Consider the following 23282-nt stretch of genomic DNA (forward strand, 5'->3'; position numbering starts at 1 on the left):
GTCGCTTTTTCATGTCTTTTGTCGACAGCTAGCATTACAAATCCGCCAGATTTAGCGACTTGTCGCTAGAATTGACAACACTGATACCAAGCGTTTTCCTTACAGCGCCTTGAATAACGTAGTGTGGAAAACGACCCAAGAAACTGGTTCCCCAGACGGATGAGAAACATAATGTCAGTGCGATCAATGTCGGTGCTAATTTTCTTATGAAAGTAGTGCGGCTTTGTTAGTTTTTGGAATATATTGTGTAGATTTGTTTCTCTTGAAAGGTGGTACGTGAATTGATGGAAACAGTTATATTTGTGGAGTGATTTGCAGTCACGAAATGACATTAATTTGGAAAGAAAAGTAAAATAAAATTAATAAATAAATAGCATGCGTAACACAAGAAGAAACATCGCAACGTGATTCCGGACGTCAGGTGTTGGATTGTGTACTAGAGTTTTATTTTTCTATGTTATTAGAATATAAATAGTATCCTGAGAGATATTTCATACCGAGGCGACAAACCACAAGTGTCGCTTGGAAGCGAGCAGTCCGTAATCAATGCAGCCTTTCGAACCGTAGGGACACAAGCTCTGACTGCACCGTTTCCTCAAGGAGATTTTACACCAAAGCGACACGCGACAAACGATACGAGGATTTCACACCAAAGCGACACGGGTCCTTCGGTAAAAGTCAACTTTCATACCGAAGCGACACATGTTGCTTGGAAAGGAGCCAATCAAGAGCAACATTTCACATCGTAGCGGCATGACGGGAAGCACAGGCCAGCGTTCGGTTGGTGAAATTCTCAAGCGATAAGTGTCGCGTGCCGCTTGTCGCTTTGGTGCGCAATCTCACTAAAGCAAGACACTCATTGCATCACGTATGCGCGAACAACAAACCACGGCAACATGTTGCAAGCTATTGAGGAAATGGCCCAGTTTGAGCGACGCACAAGCGACAAAGCGACACGTGTGACTTATCGTGTCGCCTAGATCTGTTGTTGTAATGTGCGGTTTTTCGTGTCGCCTATCTGTTGTTCGTACAATTAGCAGCGAACGCTTGCCAATAGACTGAAGGCACCATGTTGCTTGTCACTTAGTTAGGAACTCCCCCTGTAGCGCGTCGCTTCGGTCTGAGCACCCTTCCTTTTAGGAGCTTTCCGACCGAAGTAACAAGTAGCACGCGAATACGCCATATGATCGTGTCGTTTGCTGTTTGGACCCTCATGTGCAATGAATGCTATTTTACAGTCTGGAAGTGTGTGTCACTAGTGTGACAGTGTGAACATCCCGTGTCGCTTGTCCCATTGGTTTGAAAGTTGCCTTACACTCATGTCGATGGCACTAAGAAAGTTTTGTGGGGTTCCCCTTGTCGTTTCATGCAATCATCATTATCATCATCGCCGCGATTAGTTTAAAGCGAAAGAAAAGAGAGTAAATATCAAAAATACAAATGCTTCAGTGTGTATATCTTTAAAAGAAAGGATGATGATGATAATAATAATGAACCTAATTCATACACAAAAATTTAGTTGCCAAGATCATTCCACGCGTATTTTTTCTCCCGTATTATTAACGAAAGTATGACGATAACAGGACGTGGTCGACTGTCTAGAATGTTCGTTAATATCTTCGCGACCACTGTACCAAATATCATAGCAATTACCAAATATCATAGCAATTATCACATTCATAGAAATGCTTCATGTAAAAGAATCAGACGATGCGGCGAAAACTCCATTTACTTCCATTATAAGCAGACGAATACCAAGCACCGGGTTCAACACCAGCGCCTCTAGCGGATCATTTTCGAGTGGAACCAGCCAGAGCGCGCAGAACTGTGCCGTTTTCCACACTACGTTATTCAAGGCGCTGTAGTTGATAAGTCTTTCGGGTGGGGGTGGGGGTCCGGACCATAAATTTTCATGAAATCGAGTACGATGGAAACCACAGAGTTTTTACTTCGTCACTAGAACGGACCCCACCTTTGGCTACAAAATCAGAATGAACCGGTTTCGGGCTCATCATGACGTCTCAAATCAGAAGATCTTGCAATTAATCCCGCGCTGCACGTACGTGCACACAATTTATTTACCTAAACTAGTATGCTTTCATAATGAGAGTGATATGTAGAACCTTTTACCGTTTCAGAATTTCAAATTTCCCTGTATTACATTTCGGTATATGTTCTACTTCGTCGAGACATGACTTGCTGAAGTTTTCGTATTTTAGCAATCAAAAGCTCAATATGAGCTCCAACTCAAGTTTGAATTACGTGAATGTTGGAACAGATAGGAAGGTAGCCTTTAAAATGTTCCACGGTGCAAATGAACCTACAGTTATATTTGTGCCTGGATTTATGTCGACAATGGAAGGTGTAAAAGCCCAAAGTCTGGAAAAACTCTGTGAAAAACTAGATCACAGTTACATCAGGCAAGTGTGTCAAGATACTTTTTCAGGTTGCGCAGTACATCTGTCCACCTTAGGTTGTAACAAAATTTCGCAATTTCTAAAACTAAGAAGCACCAAGAAAGTAGGAGAAAGGTCTACGGCAAAAATTAATGCTATGAAAAGAATGCTGCATGAATTCTATCATACTGAACAAGTTTTCAGATTACCGTACTTGGTAAAAGTTCCGAATGTTTAATGATTTTTCGCAAGTTTTATAGTAGTGTTGGGGGTAAATGTTTACTATCCTTCGGACACCTATAACTTCTGAGTTTAGTCAATTTTTGACATTTGTACTTACCTATCTGCTTCGCGCATCATTTTTTAACGTGTATTCACGTTTTTTGATCAATTTTTTTTTAAAAAAAAGTGTTATTGTAACTGAAGAATGTACGTTTCCGCAAATGGTTTGTGGGGCTATGTGTCAATGGTTCGTGGGGCTATGCGAGAATGGGGTGTGGGGCTATGCGAGAATGGTGTGTGGGGCTACGCATATTTTTTTGGAAACCAATTTTTAACTATTGTATCCTATTGTGACCCTACCTAACCTAACCTTACCGGAAATGTTTCGTGGGGCAATGTATGAATGGTTCGTGGGGCTATGCGTCAATGGTTGAATTTCCACTATGAAACATTCCCACATCACACAAAACACCTTCCAGATGTTAGACAATACTACAGGAACTTATTACGGTTAGTAGTTTCTTCTGTAGAAATGAAGAAATCTGTCCGAAGGATAGTAAACTAGTACCATGTAGGGACATTTTTTTTAGGTATGAATGAAGAATATAGAGAATGTCTCTACCCACGAACTATGCACGGGTAGCCCCACAAACCATTGATGGATAGCCTCAAAAACCATTCACAGATAGCCCCATGAACCATTTCCGACAAGGTTAGGTTACGTGGTAACAGTTCGTTATATCGGAGACACCTTTCTTCAAATTTACAGGAGAAACTACTTACGGAAATAAGTTTCTGTAGCATTGTCGAAGTTCTTTGAGGTATTTTCTTTCAATCTATTTCAGCCGGAAATTTAAGGGAAAACGTAACCATGACGTTTTTTAACTATTTTTTTTACTATTTTTAACTAATTATAACTATGTTTGCCTAACCTAACCTTCTGTGAATGGTCCGTTGGGCTATCCGGGAATGGTTTTTGGGGCTATTAGTGGATGGTTATACAATCCCAAATGGTTTTTGGGGCTACCCGTAAATGGTTTGTGGGGCTCGCACCATGACGTAACACTTCAAGAAATAACTTATTTTAGTGTAAGAAATGTTTCTAATTGTGTGAAAACCTTAATGGCACCTTCAAATATGGGTGAGAATTTACAATATAGAGAAAGTCTTCAATTTCATTAATTTTTGGTATACTAACTAATTTTGGCCTCCTAATCACGAATCTGTTGTAAAAAACCGGGGGTCACATCTGGAAATTGTACATTTTGATGAAAAATTGTTCGTTAGCACCAAAAACCATCCACGGGTAGCTCCACAAACCATTGACGTTAGCCCCAAAAACCATCCACGGGTAGCCCCATGAACCATCCACGGGTAGCCCCATGAACCATCCACAAACCATTGCCGTTAGCCCCAAAAACCATCCACGGGTAGCCCCACGAACCATTCACACGAGGTTAGGTTAGGTTCCATTAGCACTCATTTCACCCCTAAATTCATCGAAAAAATAGGGATCGTACTAGAATTGAACATCATAAATCATTTTCTTGTAAAATAACGGCGTGGTTGGACACAATGACAGGAGATTACATTTTTGTTCGTAAAACTACGCATATACACCTATATATAAAAAAAATTCAATCTGCTTTTTTTCAAATTTTCAGACGTGACCCCCGGTTTTTTTCAACAGATTCGTGATTAGGAGGTCAAAATTAGTTATTATACCGAAAATTAACAAAATTGGAGACTTTCTCTATATTGTAAATTCGCTCCCAAATATGTTCCGCAATACACAATTGGTAAGTACGAACCATACGAAACACAAAATATCTGATTTTAAAGTGTCTCCAATATAATGCAAATGCAAAAAAGCTTTTTTTTAAAAAAAAAAGAAAATTCAACTTACATCAGCTTTTTTCACGATTTCCAGACGTGTCGTGGCATTTTAACAACAGATTCATGATTAGAAGGCCAAATTTAGTTAGTATACCAAATATTAACGAAATTAGAGACATTCTATATATTCTACATTCGCTCCTTTTTTTATACTCGGAAGCCTAAACTTGACCCACCTAACCTAGCAAGAAAAACCATTGAGATATTTTTTCGTAATGCTAGGGGCCTTAAACTTGACCAGCCAAAACCTACAAGGAAATAATTTAGCAACATTACGTGCATTGCAGCAGCAGCAGTTAGTGTCCAAGATGACAGTAAATGAATAGCTGCTTGCAAACAAAGAATAACTATATGGAAGGAAAAAGATCGATGGTAACTGTTCCGATTGTTTTATGAATTTTTCAAATTCTCCTAGAATGAAGACTAATTATTATCATAGAATTTTGGCAATGATTGTCACACGAAATTTGAACCTTCCTTAAAGTTATGAACACTGTTTGGATTTCAAAAAATAAAGTTATTTATGTTGAAAAAAAAACAACTTAAAAAATACCTTACGCAAGCATGCGTGCTTCCCACTGACAAGTGATTTGAAATGTGCGGGAAATCGAGGGTATAGAATGGGACCACGAAGCCATGGGAATTAATGTAGAAGTAAATCGGAACCTTAGTAGAATGCATTTAGGGACTTTATTTTAGTGCTAAGGGAACCAAACCTGGCCTGCCTAACCTAACTACGAAAGCATATATTGAACAAAATCTTAAGTAATCGCCAAAACTCTGCAGTATGTGTTAACAGAAGTAAATTGAAATCGAACCATGTAAAAATTGCATTTGTAGCATGATGAAATTGCAGTAAAACAAAAGGAACTTGGACCAGATCGTTTTTCATGAAACACTCAGTAATTACTAAGACTCTGAAATATGGAAATCATGTAAAAATGCCTGTGCATTGTGATTAATATGGAATTAAACAATCTAAACTTAGGTCAATTGCTTACCTCTTTTGTGCTGAACGATTTTTCCTCCCCCACATATATTGGGAATGAGTTATAACCTGACAAGTTAAGTCCCGATATGCGCGGATCGCTGCAGAGCACTTCCTATTACGTCATCTTCCCCACCACTCTTCTACATACTGGTCTGGCCTTGAGAGTACAAGTGGTGCCAACTCAGCAAAAATAAGCTAAAATAAATATGACACTATTTTTACTGTGTGGATTGACGGTGCCGGCTCATATCAGTTTATCAGTGGTTCATTTGATTTAATGCGGTCTTTGAAAATGTGTGCGGTGCGCGGATCATAAACTGTAGTATTACACACGCACGTTAAGGTTTATAACGAAGAGAAACTTCTGGGCGAATGACTTCATGCGACATCGAGCAGTGGCCTGGTTTTTTTTTAAAACCAAGTGGGGTGGGGGTTCTTTTGTTTATCATCCACCACTGCACCATCGGGCAGGCCAAGTTTTAAAAGAAGGAAAAGAGTCGTTGGCGAAAGGTGAGCTGAATTTCTGTACTCCGACAGGTAGAAAACAGCCCAGGAAAAAGCGAATACAAATTTCGTTGAAAATCCTCAGACCAATCCGCTCCCTCCAGGTTGTAACACTGCGAAACAACGTCGCTGCGGAGAATAGAGTGAGGAAATGTGGTGCGAGATGCGCATCTGCTAATTGCAGCTTCTTGTTTTTAAACTTGTCAAGTTATAGGCAGATAAGCTGTCTATAGTGCAGTTACCAATAGTTCTGGGTTGTAACAAACACATTGACTTGAGTATGATGTTAGAACCCAGAAGTGGGCCACTTTAGAATGGTTTTAGTAGTAACAATAGATATATGTGGTGTAAGTAAATAATTAATATTCACTCTGATGAAAAAAGTACTGAATAACTTGAATGTTTCTCAAGTGGTAACTTTCTCTAGCATTCAAGTTCATGAACAAACAGTATGCATCACTTCAATGATGTTGTTTTCGAAACTTGAATGCAGTTTTTGTTTATTGCTACTAAGATATACTTTTTGTTCTTTAAGAGTGTGTTATTAAACCAAATCAGAAGCAACTGTTGACATCAGTTAATGTACCATAACTAGCATTACAGCCTGCAGAATTGTTATGGTCTGTGAATGCACGATTTAAATAAATATACATTTTTAAAATTTTTAAAAGATGTTAAATTTTCAAGAACTTCAAGAATATCAAGGAGGAGGTTGAAGACACATTCAAAGTCGTGAAGTCTGACCTGCAGATTTTAAGGAAGGAAACGGCAGAAAATGCCATCAGAATCGACGACCTCGAAATGTACTCTCGGAGAAACTGCCTCGTCCTGCATGGCGTTCCTGAAAGATCGAACGAAAATACAGACTCCCTGGTACTTGACGTTCTCCACAAGAATCTAAACCTACAACACATCACTCTGGAGCACATCGAAAGATCTCACCGCCTTGGCCCTCAAAGAAGAACCGCCGCCGATGCCGTCCGTGAAGGAAGGAGGCCCATCATCTTTCGTCTGACCAGCTACCGCACCAGGGACGAAGTTTGGAGGCGGAAGAAATCTCTGAAAGGGACGAAGCTGCTCATCACCGAATCCCTGACGTTCGTGCGACAAGATGTGTTGCGGAGGGCAAAAGACCGCTACGGCCAACGGAACGTGTGGACCCAAGATGGAAGAATTATCATCCTCTTACCGACTGGCCGAAAAGTATCCGTCACAACACTAGCGGCACTTGACAACATGAAATAAATGCGGGAGGAAAAGTAAATTTGAAATAAGGATTCATGAGTGTATGTTTAAATAATGCAACTGTGTGTTATGTGTTTTTATTGTGTACAAGCGCGTGAAATTTTTTTTTCTTTGCGTATCAATTTTTCATCCTTGTGCATCCATGTGAGTGTCTTTAAATTTAAATCTAGTGGAAGTGTATTATTATTTTAAAATGTGTGCTTTCCATCCATTTGTCAGCACTTCTAAAAACCGTAAGCAATTTTATGGCTGATAGAGACGATTTGTGTACTGTAAATCCGGCAACGCCGACGTCGAACTTTTTCAACCAACTTTGCAACATTTGTACCTCTCCAACAAACAGCAACAATGGCCTTTCCTACTTAACTGCAGCACTACAAACGGAAACGGTTTATCCATATTCTGGGCCGCAGCTGAATCTTGCACCCGGCAGCTTTAACGCAATTCATATCAACGCGCAAAGTATTCTCGGTCATTTCCTAGAAGTAGAAAATATAATTCAAATAAACAAAGACGTGCATGCCTTACTGGTCTCGGAAACATGGTTGAAGGAGAGTCTTTCGGACGATCTAGTGCATCTTCCAGGATTTCGTTTATTTAGGAAAGACAGAATCGGAAAGAGGGGAGGGGGAGTGGCAATTTATTTGCGCGAGGACATCCCTGCCAAAATTCTCTCAAAGTCGCCCGATGCCTATGACGGTTCATCGGAATATATAATCCTCGAAATCAGTATCTGTCAACAAAAACTCCTCCTGGCGGTAGTCTTATCGTCCACCTTGCACTCGCCTTGATAACTTCGAGAACGACGTTGCAAACTTTCTACCAAAATATTCACACACGATCGTTCTGAGAGATATGAATACCGACCTATGTAGCAAAAAAGAAAAGGTTATAGAATTCCGTGATATATTCGTGATATGCCATTTAAATCCAACCCACCACACGGCCACTTCCGACTCATGGCTTGATGTCATCTTTGTTTCTGACGAAAATCGTGTAACGCGCCATGGCCAAATACCAGTGCCTGGAATTTCCTACCACGATTTAATGTACGTGTCCTATTATCTTCGCATTCCTAAATATAAAGCAAAACAAGTTTCATATAGAGACTTCAAAAACATTAACGTAGCCCGCCTAAATGAAGACGCTGCCCTTGTACCATGGCATTTAATCAGTACGTTACCTACAGTGGATGAGCAAGTTTTATTGTTAAATACCTTTATCCTCCAATTGTACGATAAACATGTTCCAGTCAGGAAGAAGCATGTTTCGTGCCCCCCTGCTCCCTGGCTGACGGACGAGTTGCACCGGCTTATGGCGATGCGTGACAAAGCGTACACCAAATATAGGAAGGCGATCAAGGTCGGTGATCATAACACATCCATCTTTGAAAGTTACAGAATTCTGAGGAACCGTTGCACCCAGGAAGTACGAAAATCAAAGTGCCGATTCGCATCTGAACTACTAACATACGAAAGCAAACCTGACGTCCTCTGGAAAAAATTGAAAATACTGGGAGTTGGAAAACGGAGAAACCACGAATCCACTAATAAATTTCCACCGGAAATATTGAACGATCACTTTTGTGATCTTCCGATTGTCGATGATAATGTGAAACACGAAACGATTCTTAACATTGAAACACGCTCCACAACTGCTCCAAAATTTTGTTTTTCTTATTTTTCGCCAGAACAAGTCAGAAAATCGTTACAGAAGATAAAGTCATCGGCCGTAGGAGTAGATGAAATTTCTATCCTCATGATTAAAAAAAATTCTCTGCCACGTACTTGCTCCTATCACTCATATTTTTAATTTTTCTTTAATTACCGGCGCATTTCCCTCGTCTTGGAAACTCTCCCTGGTACGTCCTATACCTAAAACAAACAACATAATAAACGTCAACGATTACCGACCAATCAGCATCCTCCCAGCCTTGTCTAAAGCCCTAGAGCATCTCGTTAGCGATCAAACCCGGGACTTTCTAACGCAAAATAATTTAATAGATCCTCTTCAGTCTGGCTTTTGAAGTAACCACAGCACTTGCACGGCTCTTGTCAATGTAACCGATGACATGAGGCTAGCCATGGACAATAAAAAACTTACGATTCTGGTACTTCTAGACTTTACAAAAGCTTTTCAGACAATTGATCATGAAATTCTACTCGCTAAATTATCATCGATATTCAAATTTTACGACTCTGCGGTTAATTGGTTCTGCTCCTATCTACAAGAACGTCAACAATGTGTCGTTGACCTATATGGAAAATCGTCGTGGAAAAACATTCCATGTGGTGTCCCTCAAGGCACTGTACTTGGCCCCCCTCTTATTTGCACTGTATATAAACGACCTCCCGACGGTGCTTAACTGCTGTAAATACCATATCTATGCCCTGCAAGAAATACTGCATGCAATAGAAATTGTGAACAATGACCTTAAACAAATAAGTACTTGGTCTACACACCATGGCTTACATCTAAATCCGACTAAAACCCAGTGTATTCTTGTAGGTTCCCCTAGAATTTTGAGCAAAATAGATAAATCTATCCTCCCTAGACTCAACGTAAATGATATTCATCTGCCCTTCTCCACTACTGTTAAGAATCTGGGTGTGATACTCAGCCACCATCTCACCTGGGCAGAGCAAGTTAACTCTGTATCTAGAAGAGCTTTCGGTGCATTGCATTCACTCTATCGGCTCAAAAACTTCCTCCCTGAATGCATAAAAATTAAACTGGTCCAGTCTCTTGTATTTCCCATTGTTGACTATTGCGACATTGCTTTCTTGGATGTCAATCACGAGCAAGCTAATCGACTGCAGTGAATTCAAAATGCCTGCATTCGTTTCGTTTTCGATCTAAAATATTCAGAGCATTTGACATCGTACTTTGCGAAGGTCGAGTGGCTTAAATTAAGCGATAAACGTAATTTTCATAAGTTAATTTTACTGTACAAAATCCTCCAAATAAAAGACCCGCAATATCTCTATAACGGATTTCAACATCTTTCCGGCTTTCACAGCCGCAACACCAGATCGCGCGAAAGGTCTTTGCTCTCCATTCCACTCCACAAATCCAACTTTTATGCAAATTATTTTACTGTTACCTCAGCAGCCCTTTGGAACAAGTTGCCACCTGAAATTTATGTCTCTTCCTCAATTGTGACGTTCAAAAAATTGTTAAAGTTACACATATTATACAATGAAAATTAAATGTTTGATTTCCCTAATAATGTGGTGGGTGCAGAGAATGATAGAAGGACGTAAGGCACAAAAATGATTTAACGTAATAGTTAAGATGAATTATTGTCAAAGTATACCGTTTTGGACTGTGTTTTAAGTATGTGTAATATTGGACTGTGCTTAAGTAAGTGTAGTGTTATGTATTTGCTTGTACGTGTGTAAGGGCAAAAATATGTATGTGTGAGTGCCCGTATCTATAGGTTAGATTACCTTTCTTATATGTAATTTTTCTTTGTATTTTTTATTTCTCTGTAATTTATATATATTTTTTTCTTTAGTAGTGCAGGTGGCCGGGTTCTGAAACCGAAAATGAGGCTCGGTGAGGCTCGCCTTAATGGATTTCTCTCGTAAGGCATGAGCCTCATTTTCTCGCAGTGTTGCCAGCTCACCCCAAGAATATTTCACCATGTGATATTTTACAGGCGAAGCTAACCTACAAATGGGAGTTGGCAACACTGGCAACATCAATTGCGGTTTAGTGTTGCCAACTCACCTCAAGAATATTTCACTATGTGATATTTTACAGGCGAAGCTAACTTATAGTAGTAGGTGGAAGGGGCGATCCTGGCTGGGTCCTTTGACCTACTTTAAACAACCGACAGTGTTGCCAACTCCTCACTCGAAAAAATCACCAAGGTTTTTTTTTTTGGGTATAACCTAACCTCAAGCAAGGAGCTGGCAACGCTTGAGGCTTTCTCGCAGTGTTGCCAACTCACCCCAAGAATATTTCACCATGTGATATTTTACAAGCGAAGATAACCTACGAATGGGAGTTGGCAACACTGGCAACATCAATTGCGGTTCAGTGTTGCCAACTCACCCCAAGAATATTTCACCATGTGATATTTTACAGGCGAAGCTAACCTACGAATGGGAGTTGGCAACACTGGCAACATCAATTGGCGATCAGTGTTGCCAAATCACCTCAAGAATATTTCACCATGTGATATTTGACAGGCGAAGCTAACCTACGAATGGGAGTTGGCAACACTGACTAGTGGAGGTAGCCGGGTTCACCAGCATCAATTGGCGATCAGTGTTGCTAACTCACCCCAAGAATATTTCACCATGTGATATTTTACAAGCGAAGCTAACCTACGAATGGGAGTTAGCAACACTAGCAACATCAATTGCGGTTCAGTGTTGCCAACTCACCCTAAGAATATTTCACCATGTGATATTTTACAAGCGAAGCTAACCTACGAATAAGAGTTAGCAACACTGATTAGTGTAATCAGCTCAGTTGAGCGCCATCAATTGGCGATCAGTGTTGCCAACTCACCCCAAGAATATTTCACCATATGATATTTTACAAGCAAAGATAACCTACGAATGGGAGTTGGCAATATTGACTAGTGGAGGTGCACGGGTTCACCACCATCAATTGCGGTTCAGTGTTGCCAACTCACCCCAAGAATATTCCACCATGTGATATTTTACAGACGAAGCTAACCTACAAATGGGAGTTGGCAACACTGACTAGTGTAATCAACCCGGTTCTGCGCCATCAATTGCGGTTCAGTGTTGCCAACTCACCCCAAGAATATTTTACCATATGATATTTTATTTCCAAGTCCCAGGGACACCAATGTATATCGTGACTTTTGTAAACCTCTCTCGGGAACGATGTGCCACACACGCGCGCGCGCGCCTATCGGCAGATTACGTTTCGCGTATTTATTCGTTGCGCTGCCACAGCGTGATGAGTAAATAATGCATTTTCTCATTTTTGAAGTACGAATGCACTTTATCGTAATCTTCCAAGTCCCGGGGGACACTAATGTTTGTATATCGTGACCATTGTAAACCTCTCTCGGGAACGATGTGCCACACGCACGCGCGCGCTGGCGCCTCTTATTATTTTTGTATTGTGACTCAAGCAAACAAACAAATAATTTTTTTTATTTTTTTAGGATTCCTAGCCTCTAACCTCGCCAGGGTGCGTGGTGCTCAACCCAAAAAGGTTCTAACGGCTGTGGTTATGGATAACCACACCTCTGTAGAGTTTTCATGTGTTTTTTTTCTCTCAAACTTCCATGAAACTCTACAGAGGACCTCCGTAATGCATGCAACGTGTACTAACGACTCTAGTGTTATTTGATGTTGTAATATTTTTGGATATAGAGTTTTATTGTGAGATATGTTTATTATAATATTTTTGATGAAGATGGAGAATGTGTGTGTTATAAAAACTAAAGTTGCATGCTTTTTTTTCTAGTGTGTGTGTGTGCTTGATGTTCGACAGCATCTGTAACGATAAAAAAAGAATTTTATTGTTAATTTTCTCATGTAAAAACAACAAAATTTTGTGCAAATTCTGATTGTCTCGTGCTATAGTGCAAAAAAACTGATGAAAAAAAGATATTGTAACTGATAATTGGTGAAATTGACATTGTAACTGATCTGAACTAGAGAAATTCGTATTATTATTGTGCTAGCACAAAATTTTTATTGTAACTGATTGTGCAAGAAAAAGATGTTAAACCTGTTAAAACTGCTCTGTGACCCTCTCGTTCTTCACGTCGTACGCGAAAGACTTCTCTGCAATCAGGATGACGCTGCACACGGTGTCATCGGGCAAGGCTTCGTGGAACTCGCAGACGATTTTGATGTTGGTGCGATCGTTGACCACCACCTGCTTCCTCTTCGTCGTGTTGATGACGAACATCGGCCTGCGGATTTTGAATTCGCTGGGCGTGTAGTACATGTCCACGTTTCCCTCGGTCACGCGCTTGTAAGCCGTGTAAGCTTCGTAAAGTTTGAGGTAATCGTTTTTGGTCATGTCGAGGTTGTAATTCTCGCGCGGGAACACTTCGTTGCGTCCATTCTTCAGATAAATGTTCTTGATCTTGCAGTCGTCGAACTTGCTGGAATCTTTTTCCTGGTTGTTATCGCGCCCGGTCTGAAAGAGTACCACGACGAAATCTGGCATGTCGAACTGTATGTTGTTGAACTGAGTCGTCACGTCGAATTCCATGTGACTTCCCGACGCCAACTTCTGTACGCACTGGTAACCGTGAAAGTGAATCGGCACCTGCGGACTCTTCAAGATCTTCGCTTTGTACTTGAGGGCGTAGTTCGTCTCGTATTCCACGATCGGCATTCTCAATTCCATGCTTCGGATGACGCACTTGGCTGCTTCGGGTAATGTGTTGGCTATCGGCGTGCCGTCGGCGTTCAAGTTGGTGTATCGCATCAGTGCGCCGTTGTCGTTGGCCGCTCTTCGAAACGTGACGCGCAATCCTCCCTTCCACATGATCTCTTTGTAGTCGGAGAAGAATCCCGGCAGCAGACGCATGGGAAAGAGCACCGTGTGACTTCTCGTCGATATTTTTGTTCTCGCTTCGAATCCTCTCGCTTGATAGTATGTCGCGTCTGTTTTGGATAATTTCAATGTTCCCACTGCCGTCGACGTGATACCTGGATAATCGATTCTGTCGATGACGGTGTTGTGTTTCCTCACCTCCACCTGCGAGAACAGGTGAGGCACGAAGTTGTCCACGAGTTTCAAATTTGCATTGGGTGGAAACGCTTCTTCGCTTTCTTTCTTCACTACGTCGAATTGAAGGTAGAGGTTCGCTCTGTGAGGATGAACAAACCCGTCCCCTACGTCCACGTCGTATTCGATCTCCCTGTTCGCTTCGTTGAGATTAGCGAACGTGCGACGGTTCGGAGGGAAAGATTGCAATTCGTAACTTTCGATTTGTTCCATTTTTACTATGTATGGTTATTTATTATACGTTGATCTCCACGATGGCCGTCGTAGTGGCACCTGCGAAATCCACCACCTCGTCTTTCTCGTTCGTCACTACCAACTCTATGTCGTCTATGCGGTTGCGACATACTGGAAAATAGATCGGCGAAGAGGGCGTGTAGATGATCGGTTCCATGAATTCGGAATTGGGTTTGAATGTGGCGATGATTCCCGTCTGCTTGTGACTTCCCAGCAACTCCCCGTCCGAAGATTTAGTGATCATGCCTTCCGCCACGTTACAGTGAACGTTCAGAGTCTCTATGGCCAGAAATTTAGGAATGTTTGCTGCCGTGTGCTTGATGCCAGCTTCGAGTTTTGTGTTGTTCTCGAAACCTAAAAGTTCTCCCATGGTGCCCAGGTCCACGGTCTCCGTCGCCGACACGATTTCCACTCTGTGCGTGACCGAATTTTGAGAAAGGTACGTGCCTTTGGGTAATTGAGCTTGCAAAGTGGAAAGATTGTATTGACCTGGCGTGACGACGATGTGTTCGCTTCCGACGCTAATTTTGTTGTTGTGATGCGTGACGTTAGGTATGAGGTACATGCTGTAGAATGCACGCAGAGCTACGGATTTAGGATAGACGATGTCGTCGTGCAGCGTGAGTTTCAAGATTGAAGATTCGCTCGTGAGATGGAACACGCCCATCGTGTTTAAGATTCCACAATGCTTTCTGAAAATGTTCCACCGACGGGTTATTTATTTTAGACATGTATGCGAGAACAGAAAGGCAAAGGTGGCCGCAGTTAACATCGGTGAAACCCTGGATGCGTTTGTCATTGTAGTAGAGGTTGGCAACACTGAGATACTTCACCAACCTGGCAGGTGGTGTGCCTCCGAACGAATCGAAAACAAATGCATTGTTATCGTTAATTTTGAGGTAGCATATCCAATGTGTACCAGGATTTTTGTAATTGTCCAGGTTGACCACGCCATACTCCTTTTTCTTCACAGCAGAGGGTAGAGAATCGGACATGAAAACACCCCTGAAGTTTCTTATTCCCAACAGTTCGATTAGAGATTCAATATCGAAGTTGGACAGGGCTTCTTCTTTTTTTTATATTTTTTCAAAGCATCGAGGTTGCTTTTTTGCTTTTTGGTTATACCTTTCCCCTTCTTCTCCATAGCCAGATTGTGACGTTTTTGTTCTTCCAGTTTCGCCTTGTTCTTCTTCGAGTCGATGACGGTTTTCGCGATGGCGGCGCTTCCGCCGGCCAAACTTCCAACGGCCCCCAATGCTGCCAGGATGGCCGGGATGCTGAATATGAAACCTCCGATTTTTTGCTGTTTTCGCGAACGCTGCAAGCGTCTCAATTGAGGTGTGCTGAGAAGTAATTTCATTCCGTGTCCTTTCGTCAAGCAAGAACGTTTCTTCTCGCGTTGTTTCTTGGTGAGTAACCCATCGAGGGCACCTAGATTTTTCAGATTGGAGTATGGTATCTGGTACACGACACCCTTGGGCTTCATGTTGATGCTCTATATGTTATCTTCACGGTATGTTATTTATATATATGTTCTGAGATTTTTTTTGTTTTGTGTAATTTTTTTCGGTATGTTATTTATATATAAATGTTCTGAGATTTTTTTTGTTGCGTGTAATTTTTTTTTCAAGGATATACTCCGCGCAGAGCCCTTACACAAATTCTATTACGTGCTTTGTTTTCTTACCAAGAAGTTCCTTTGTACCCTTGTACACGATTTGAGTTTTGTTCTCGATTAAAATAGCTAGCTTCTCGTCGGATAACATGTTAGCGTATCGATCTGGTAAAAATAGACTGTATTGTGCGTTGAGCAACAGACGCGCCTTGGGACCATACTGGGTAGAAACAATTGAACCGGAAGTTATCGTGTAAGGTTTGTCCACTTCCAATTCCTGAATTTTTACATACTCTACTGACAAATTTAGCATTTGTTTTAATGCTTGGAGGTCACTCATTTTTTCAGTCGTCATATTGAAGAGAAATTTTCAGTGTGTGTGTTAGAGAAATTTAATTTTTTTTCACAATGTGTGTTATTTATATATACACTGAAGATTATTTTTTTTCACGATGTGTGTTATTTTATATATATTTTTTTTTTCACGAGATTTTTGTATCGAAGATTTTTTTTGTCTGTGTTAGAGGAAGAAAGTTTGTGCTTCGGAAAATGCGATGATGTGCGTGATGATATCTTCCGTCTCTTGTTTCGACTTATGCCAATCATCTGTGAATCGTCTTCTCCCCTGCCTCGCCTCATGCAGTTCATCTAACCTATTGTTTAATTTTTCCCCCTGCGGCCGAAAAAAGAGTGTCGAGATCGTCGCACCTCATGCCGCTAATTTCCCGAAGATAATCCTTGACAGCCATTTCACAAGGGATGCGAAATTCCGGCGTTGATCTCGCTATGATCAAAAATTTTCTTATATCCTCACAATCTCCGTTTACTGCATGTTTGAATATTTTACACAGTAGTTCGTGTGGCAAGTCGGTTATACCAGACATGATGTTTTTTTTTTTTTACTGTATGTTATTTATATACCCCACCCAAGTTTTTGTTTTGTGTTCATGGCTATGGTGGTGCCCAGTGCCGCAACTCTTTCTCCCAGCGATGCGTCTCTGCTGACGAATCTTTCGAAAGCTGCGTGCTCTAATTTTCTGTCTGCTTCGTGACGTGCATCTAGATCGGTGCGAGTGGTGTTGTAGGCGATGTCGTGATCTTTGCATGCGGCGTCCAACGGATTTACACCCTTGTCTCCTCTCTCCAATCTTTTCTCGAGTTTGGTACCCGGTCCGCAGTACTGGTAGCCGGGTAAATGCATCTCGAAAGGTAACTTGTTGATGATGTCGTTCACGAGTCCCTTTCCTTCGACCATGTTCCAGAATCTCGGAGGCAGCGTGTTGATAATTTTAATGAGGTAACCTATGCCCTTGTCGTCGTTCACGATGAAGTTGGAAAGTTTGGCGCTGATCATGTCCACAATTCCTACCTTCTCGTTGTAGAAATTACGATTGCCTGCATTCTCCTCTCCTGCAATAACCAACAATCGGTCTATGAGCTTGCGCACGTCGTCCACCCAAACGAACTCTTTGGGTAGGGTGTTGTAGAGTTTGACGCCGCTGCCTGTTTTGACCTGGTTCCATATCGGCTTGATGAGATTTCTGTACTTCTCGCCGCTGCTCGATTTCACCCTATTCTGCGAGGCGTCGTTGTTCTGGTACAAGGCATCCGTCATGATCAAAATTTCCTTGTAACTCTGGTAATCTTCGTCGGTGTAATCTTTCGGCTGCTTTTTGGCAACGAGTTCCCACAGTCCCACCGTACCCGGATACCTGTTCCAACTATTCTTCTCGCCTAAATTAACTTTAATGTCGTTGCCTTCGAAGGTCACCTTCGATTTTCCAATCTTCCAAACCACACCGCCGCCCTCGTTGCTCTCCATGCTCGGATACAATCCGAACACTTCATCCTTGTCGAATTTCCCCGTGCTCAGGTAGTCTCGTGCCAAAGGTCCCAACTCGATCTTATCCAAAGACGACGACGTGCTACCTATGGCTTGACGTCGTGCCGGTACGTCCTTCAGTTCGAACGGCGTCGAAGGAATGCTCGAAATAGGCGTGGGTACGGCGTAACTTTTAGCTGCAAGTGGTACGAGTTCGTTGATCAAATTTTTATTTTGTTCCGTGACGCCTTTAATTTCTTTACCTAGATCGCTGATGGCGTCGATCACAGGTTGATCTTGACGTTTCTTCTCTTCGTAGAATCCGCGATTCTCGGATTTCCAACCTTTGAAGCGTTTCGCGAGGTAATCGCGGAGCTTGAGATTTTCGTCTTCGATTTTTCGTTTCGTCATAACGTTATTTATACACGTCGTTTCTCACAACGTTGCAACGTTTAGAAAGTCGTTGATTTTGTTTCTGTATTTTCCGTCGTTGGGTTTCCTTGTCATGTCGATCGTTGCGAATCCGAAATCGTCACTGTTCCAACAGTGGGAGCAGCAGCGTTCCGAAAATTGATTGTAGTTCATGTCTCCGCCTACGTAGTCATCGTACGCGTGCTTGAGGTTGGTGTGATCTTGACGAAACAAACATATGAAATTAGCGTTGTCGCGTACTAACTGTTTTGGAATTTTGGAAAACGTTTGAGCTAGGAAGAAGCAATCTATTCCTTTGTGACGACCTTGCGTGAAAAAATTGCGAATTTCATTTTGATTTTCCAGGATGACATCGTCGAACACAACGACTGAATTTTCACGACAATCGTCGAGTGGTTTTATTTCCGAAGCGAACGTTGCAATGTCCAGACCATCGTACAGTTTCATCAGTTGCTGGTATTTGGATTGCTCCAAACTTTTCGAGAACACGTACAGGTGCCTGTTCTTCCAATCTAACCAATTCGGTGCGAGGAGAAAATTGTCCACGAGCAGTGTCGTTTTCCCACACCCCGAAGGACCTACGATCAGACAGCGGATGCTGTCTGATCGTAGGTCCTTCGGGGTGTGGGAAAACGACACCTGCCTCGTGGACAATTTTCTCCTCGCACCGAATTGGTTAGATTGGAAGAACAGGCACCTGTACGTGTTCTCGAAAGTTTGGAGCAATCCAAATACCAGCAACTGATGAAACTGTACGATGGTCTGGACATTGCAACGTTCGCTTCGGAAATAAAACCACTCGACGATTGTCGTGAAAATTCAGTCGTTGTGTTCGACGATGTCATCCTGGAAAATCAAAATGAAATTCGCAATTTTTTCACGCAAGGTCGTCACAAAGGAATAGATTGCTTCTTCCTAGCTCAAACGTTTTCCAAAATTCCAAAACAGTTAGTACGCGACAACGGCTAATTTCATATGTTTGTTTCGTCAAGATCACACCAACCTCAAGCACGCGTACGATGACTACGTAGGCGGAGACATGAACTACAATCAATTTTCGGAACGCTGCTGCTCCCACTGTTGGAACAGTGACGATTTCGGATTCGCAACGATCGACATGACAAGGAAACCCAACGACGGAAAATACAGAAACAAAATCAACGACTTTCTAAACGTTGCAACGTTGTGAGAAACGACGTGTATAAATAACGTTATGACGAAACGAAAAATCGAAGACGAAAATCTCAAGCTCCGCGATTACCTCGCGAAACGCTTCAAAGGTTGGAAATCCGAGAATCGCGGATTCTACGAAGAGAAGAAACGTCAAGATCAACCTGTGATCGACGCCATCAGCGATCTAGGTAAAGAAATTAAAGGCGTCACGGAACAAAATAAAAATTTGATCAACGAACTCGTACCACTTGCAGCTAAAAGTTACGCCGTACCCACGCCTATTTCGAGCATTCCTTCGACGCCGTTCGAACTGAAGGACGTACCGGCACGACGTCAAGCCATAGGTAGCACGTCGTCGTCTTTGGATAAGATCGAGTTGGGACCTTTGGCACGAGACTACCTGAGCACGGGGAAATTCGACAAGGATGAAGTGTTCGGATTGTATCCGAGCATGGAGAGCAACGAGGGCGGCGGTGTGGTTTGGAAGATTGGAAAATCGAAGGTGACCTTCGAAGGCAACGACATTAAAGTTAATTTAGGCGAGAAGAATAGTTGGAACAGGTATCCGGGTACGGTGGGACTGTGGGAACTCGTTGCCAAAAAGCAGCCGAAAGATTACACCGACGAAGATTACCAGAGTTACAAGGAAATTTTGATCATGACGGATGCCTTGTACCAGAACAACGACGCCTCGCAGAATAGGGTGAAATCGAGCAGCGGCGAGAAGTACAGAAATCTCATCAAGCCGATATGGAACCAGGTCAAAACAGGCAGCGGCGTCAAACTCTACAACACCCTACCCAAAGAGTTCGTTTGGGTGGACGACGTGCGCAAGCTCATAGACCGATTGTTGGTTATTGCAGGAGAGGAGAATGCAGGCAATCGTAATTTCTACAACGAGAAGGTAGGAATTGTGGACATGATCAGCGCCAAACTTTCCAACTTCATCGTGAACGACGACAAGGGCATAGGTTACCTCATTAAAATTATCAACACGCTGCCTCCGAGATTCTGGAACATGGTCGAAGGAAAGGGACTCGTGAACGACATCATCAACAAGTTACCTTTCGAGATGCATTTACCCGGCTACCAGTACTGCGGACCGGGTACCAAACTCGAGAAAAGATTGGAGAGAGGAGACAAGGGTGTAAATCCGTTGGACGCCGCATGCAAAGATCACGACATCGCCTACAACACCACTCGCACCGATCTAGATGCACGTCACGAAGCAGACAGAAAATTAGAGCACGCAGCTTTCGAAAGATTCGTCAGCAGAGACGCATCGCTGGGAGAAAGAGTTGCGGCACTGGGCACCACCATAGCCATGAACACAAAACAAAAACTTGGGTGGGGTATATAAATAACATACAGTAAAAAAAAAAAAACATCATGTCTGGTATAACCGACTTGCCACACGAACTACTGTGTAAAATATTCAAACATGCAGTAAACGGAGATTGTGAGGATATAAGAAAATTTTTGATCATAGCGAGATCAACGCCGGAATTTCGCATCCCTTGTGAAATGGCTGTCAAGGATTATCTTCGGGAAATTAGCGGCATGAGGTGCGACGATCTCGACACTCTTTTTTCGGCCGCAGGGGGAAAAATTAAACAATAGGTTAGATGAACTGCATGAGGCGAGGCAGGGGAGAAGACGATTCACAGATGATTGGCATAAGTCGAAACAAGAGACGGAAGATATCATCACGCACATCATCGCATTTTCCGAAGCACAAACTTTCTTCCTCTAACACAGACAAAAAAAATCTTCGATACAAAAATCTCGTGAAAAAAAAAATATATATAAAATAACACACATCGTGAAAAAAAATAATCTTCAGTGTATATATAAATAACACACATTGTGAAAAAAATTAAATTTCTCTAACACACACACTGAAAATTTCTCTTCAATATGACGACTGAAAAAATGAGTGACCTCCAAGCATTAAAACAAATGCTAAATTTGTCAGTAGAGTATGTAAAAATTCAGGAATTGGAAGTGGACAAACCTTACACGATAACTTCCGGTTCAATTGTTTCTACCCAGTATGGTCCCAAGGCGCGTCTGTTGCTCAACGCACAATACAGTCTATTTTTACCAGATCGATACGCTAACATGTTATCCGACGAGAAGCTAGCTATTTTAATCGAGAACAAAACTCAAATCGTGTACAAGGGTACAAAGGAACTTCTTGGTAAGAAAACAAAGCACGTAATAGAATTTGTGTAAGGGCTCTGCGCGGAGTATATCCTTGAAAAAAAAATTACACGCAACAAAAAAAATCTCAGAACATTTATATATAAATAACATACCGAAAAAAATTACACAAAACAAAAAAAATCTCAGAACATATATATAAATAACATACCGTGAAGATAACATATAGAGCATCAACATGAAGCCCAAGGGTGTCGTGTACCAGATACCATACTCCAATCTGAAAAATCTAGGTGCCCTCGATGGGTTACTCACCAAGAAACAACGCGAGAAGAAACGTTCTTGCTTGACGAAAGGACACGGAATGAAATTACTTCTCAGCACACCTCAATTGAGACGCTTGCAGCGTTCGCGGAAACAGCAAAAAATCGGAGGTTTCATATTCAGCATCCCGGCCATCCTGGCAGCATTGGGGGCCGTTGGAAGTTTGGCCGGCGGAAGCGCCGCCATCGCGAAAACCGTCATCGACTCGAAGAAGAACAAGGCGGAACTGGAAGAACAAAAACGTCACAATCTGGCTATGGAGAAGAAGGGGAAAGGTATAACCAAAAAGCAAAAAAGCAACCTCGATGCTTTGAAAAAATATAAAAAAAAGAAGAAGCCCTGTCCAACTTCGATATTGAATCTCTAATCGAACTGTTGGGAATAAGAAACTTCAGGGGTGTTTTCATGTCCGATTCTCTACCCTCTGCTGTGAAGAAAAAGGAGTATGGCGTGGTCAACCTGGACAATTACAAAAATCCTGGTACACATTGGATATGCTACCTCAAAATTAACGATAACAATGCATTTGTTTTCGATTCGTTCGGAGGCACACCACCTGCCAGGTTGGTGAAGTATCTCAGTGTTGCCAACCTCTACTACAATGACAAACGCATCCAGGGTTTCACCGATGTTAACTGCGGCCACCTTTGCCTTTCTGTTCTCGCATACATGTCTAAAATAAATAACCCGTCGGTGGAACATTTTCAGAAAGCATTGTGGAATCTTAAACACGATGGGCGTGTTCCATCTCACGAGCGAATCTTCAATCTTGAAACTCACGCTGCACGACGACATCGTCTATCCTAAATCCGTAGCTCTGCGTGCATTCTACAGCATGTACCTCATACCTAACGTCACGCATCACAACAACAAAATTAGCGTCGGAAGCGAACACATCGTCGTCACGCCAGGTCAATACAATCTTTCCACTTTGCAAGCTCAATTACCCAAAGGCACGTACCTTTCTCAAAATTCGGTCACGCACAGAGTGGAAATCGTGTCGGCGACGGAGACCGTGGACCTGGGCACCATGGGAGAACTTTTAGGTTTCGAGAACAACACAAAACTCGAAGCTGGCATCAAGCACACGGCAGCAAACATTCCTAAATTTCTGGCCATAGAGACTCTGAACGTTCACTGTAACGTGGCGGAAGGCATGATCACTAAATCTTCGGACGGGGAGTTGCTGGGAAGTCACAAGCAGACGGGAATCATCGCCACATTCAAACCCAATTCCGAATTCATGGAACCGATCATCTACACGCCCTCTTCGCCGATCTATTTTCCAGTATGTCGCAACCGCATAGACGACATAGAGTTGGTAGTGACGAACGAGAAAGACGAGGTGGTGGATTTCGCAGGTGCCACTACGACGGCCATCGTGGAGATCAACGTATAATAAATAACCATACATAGTAAAATGGAACAAATCGAAAGTTACGAATTGCAATCTTTCCCTCCGAACCGTCGCACGTTCGCTAATCTCAACGAAGCGAACAGGGAGATAGAATACGACGTGGACGTAGG

The sequence above is a fragment of the Lepisma saccharinum genome, chromosome 16 (assembly GCF_977018435.1).
Source record: "Lepisma saccharinum chromosome 16, izLepSacc3.1, whole genome shotgun sequence".
Taxonomy (NCBI): Eukaryota; Metazoa; Arthropoda; class Insecta; order Zygentoma; family Lepismatidae; genus Lepisma; species Lepisma saccharinum.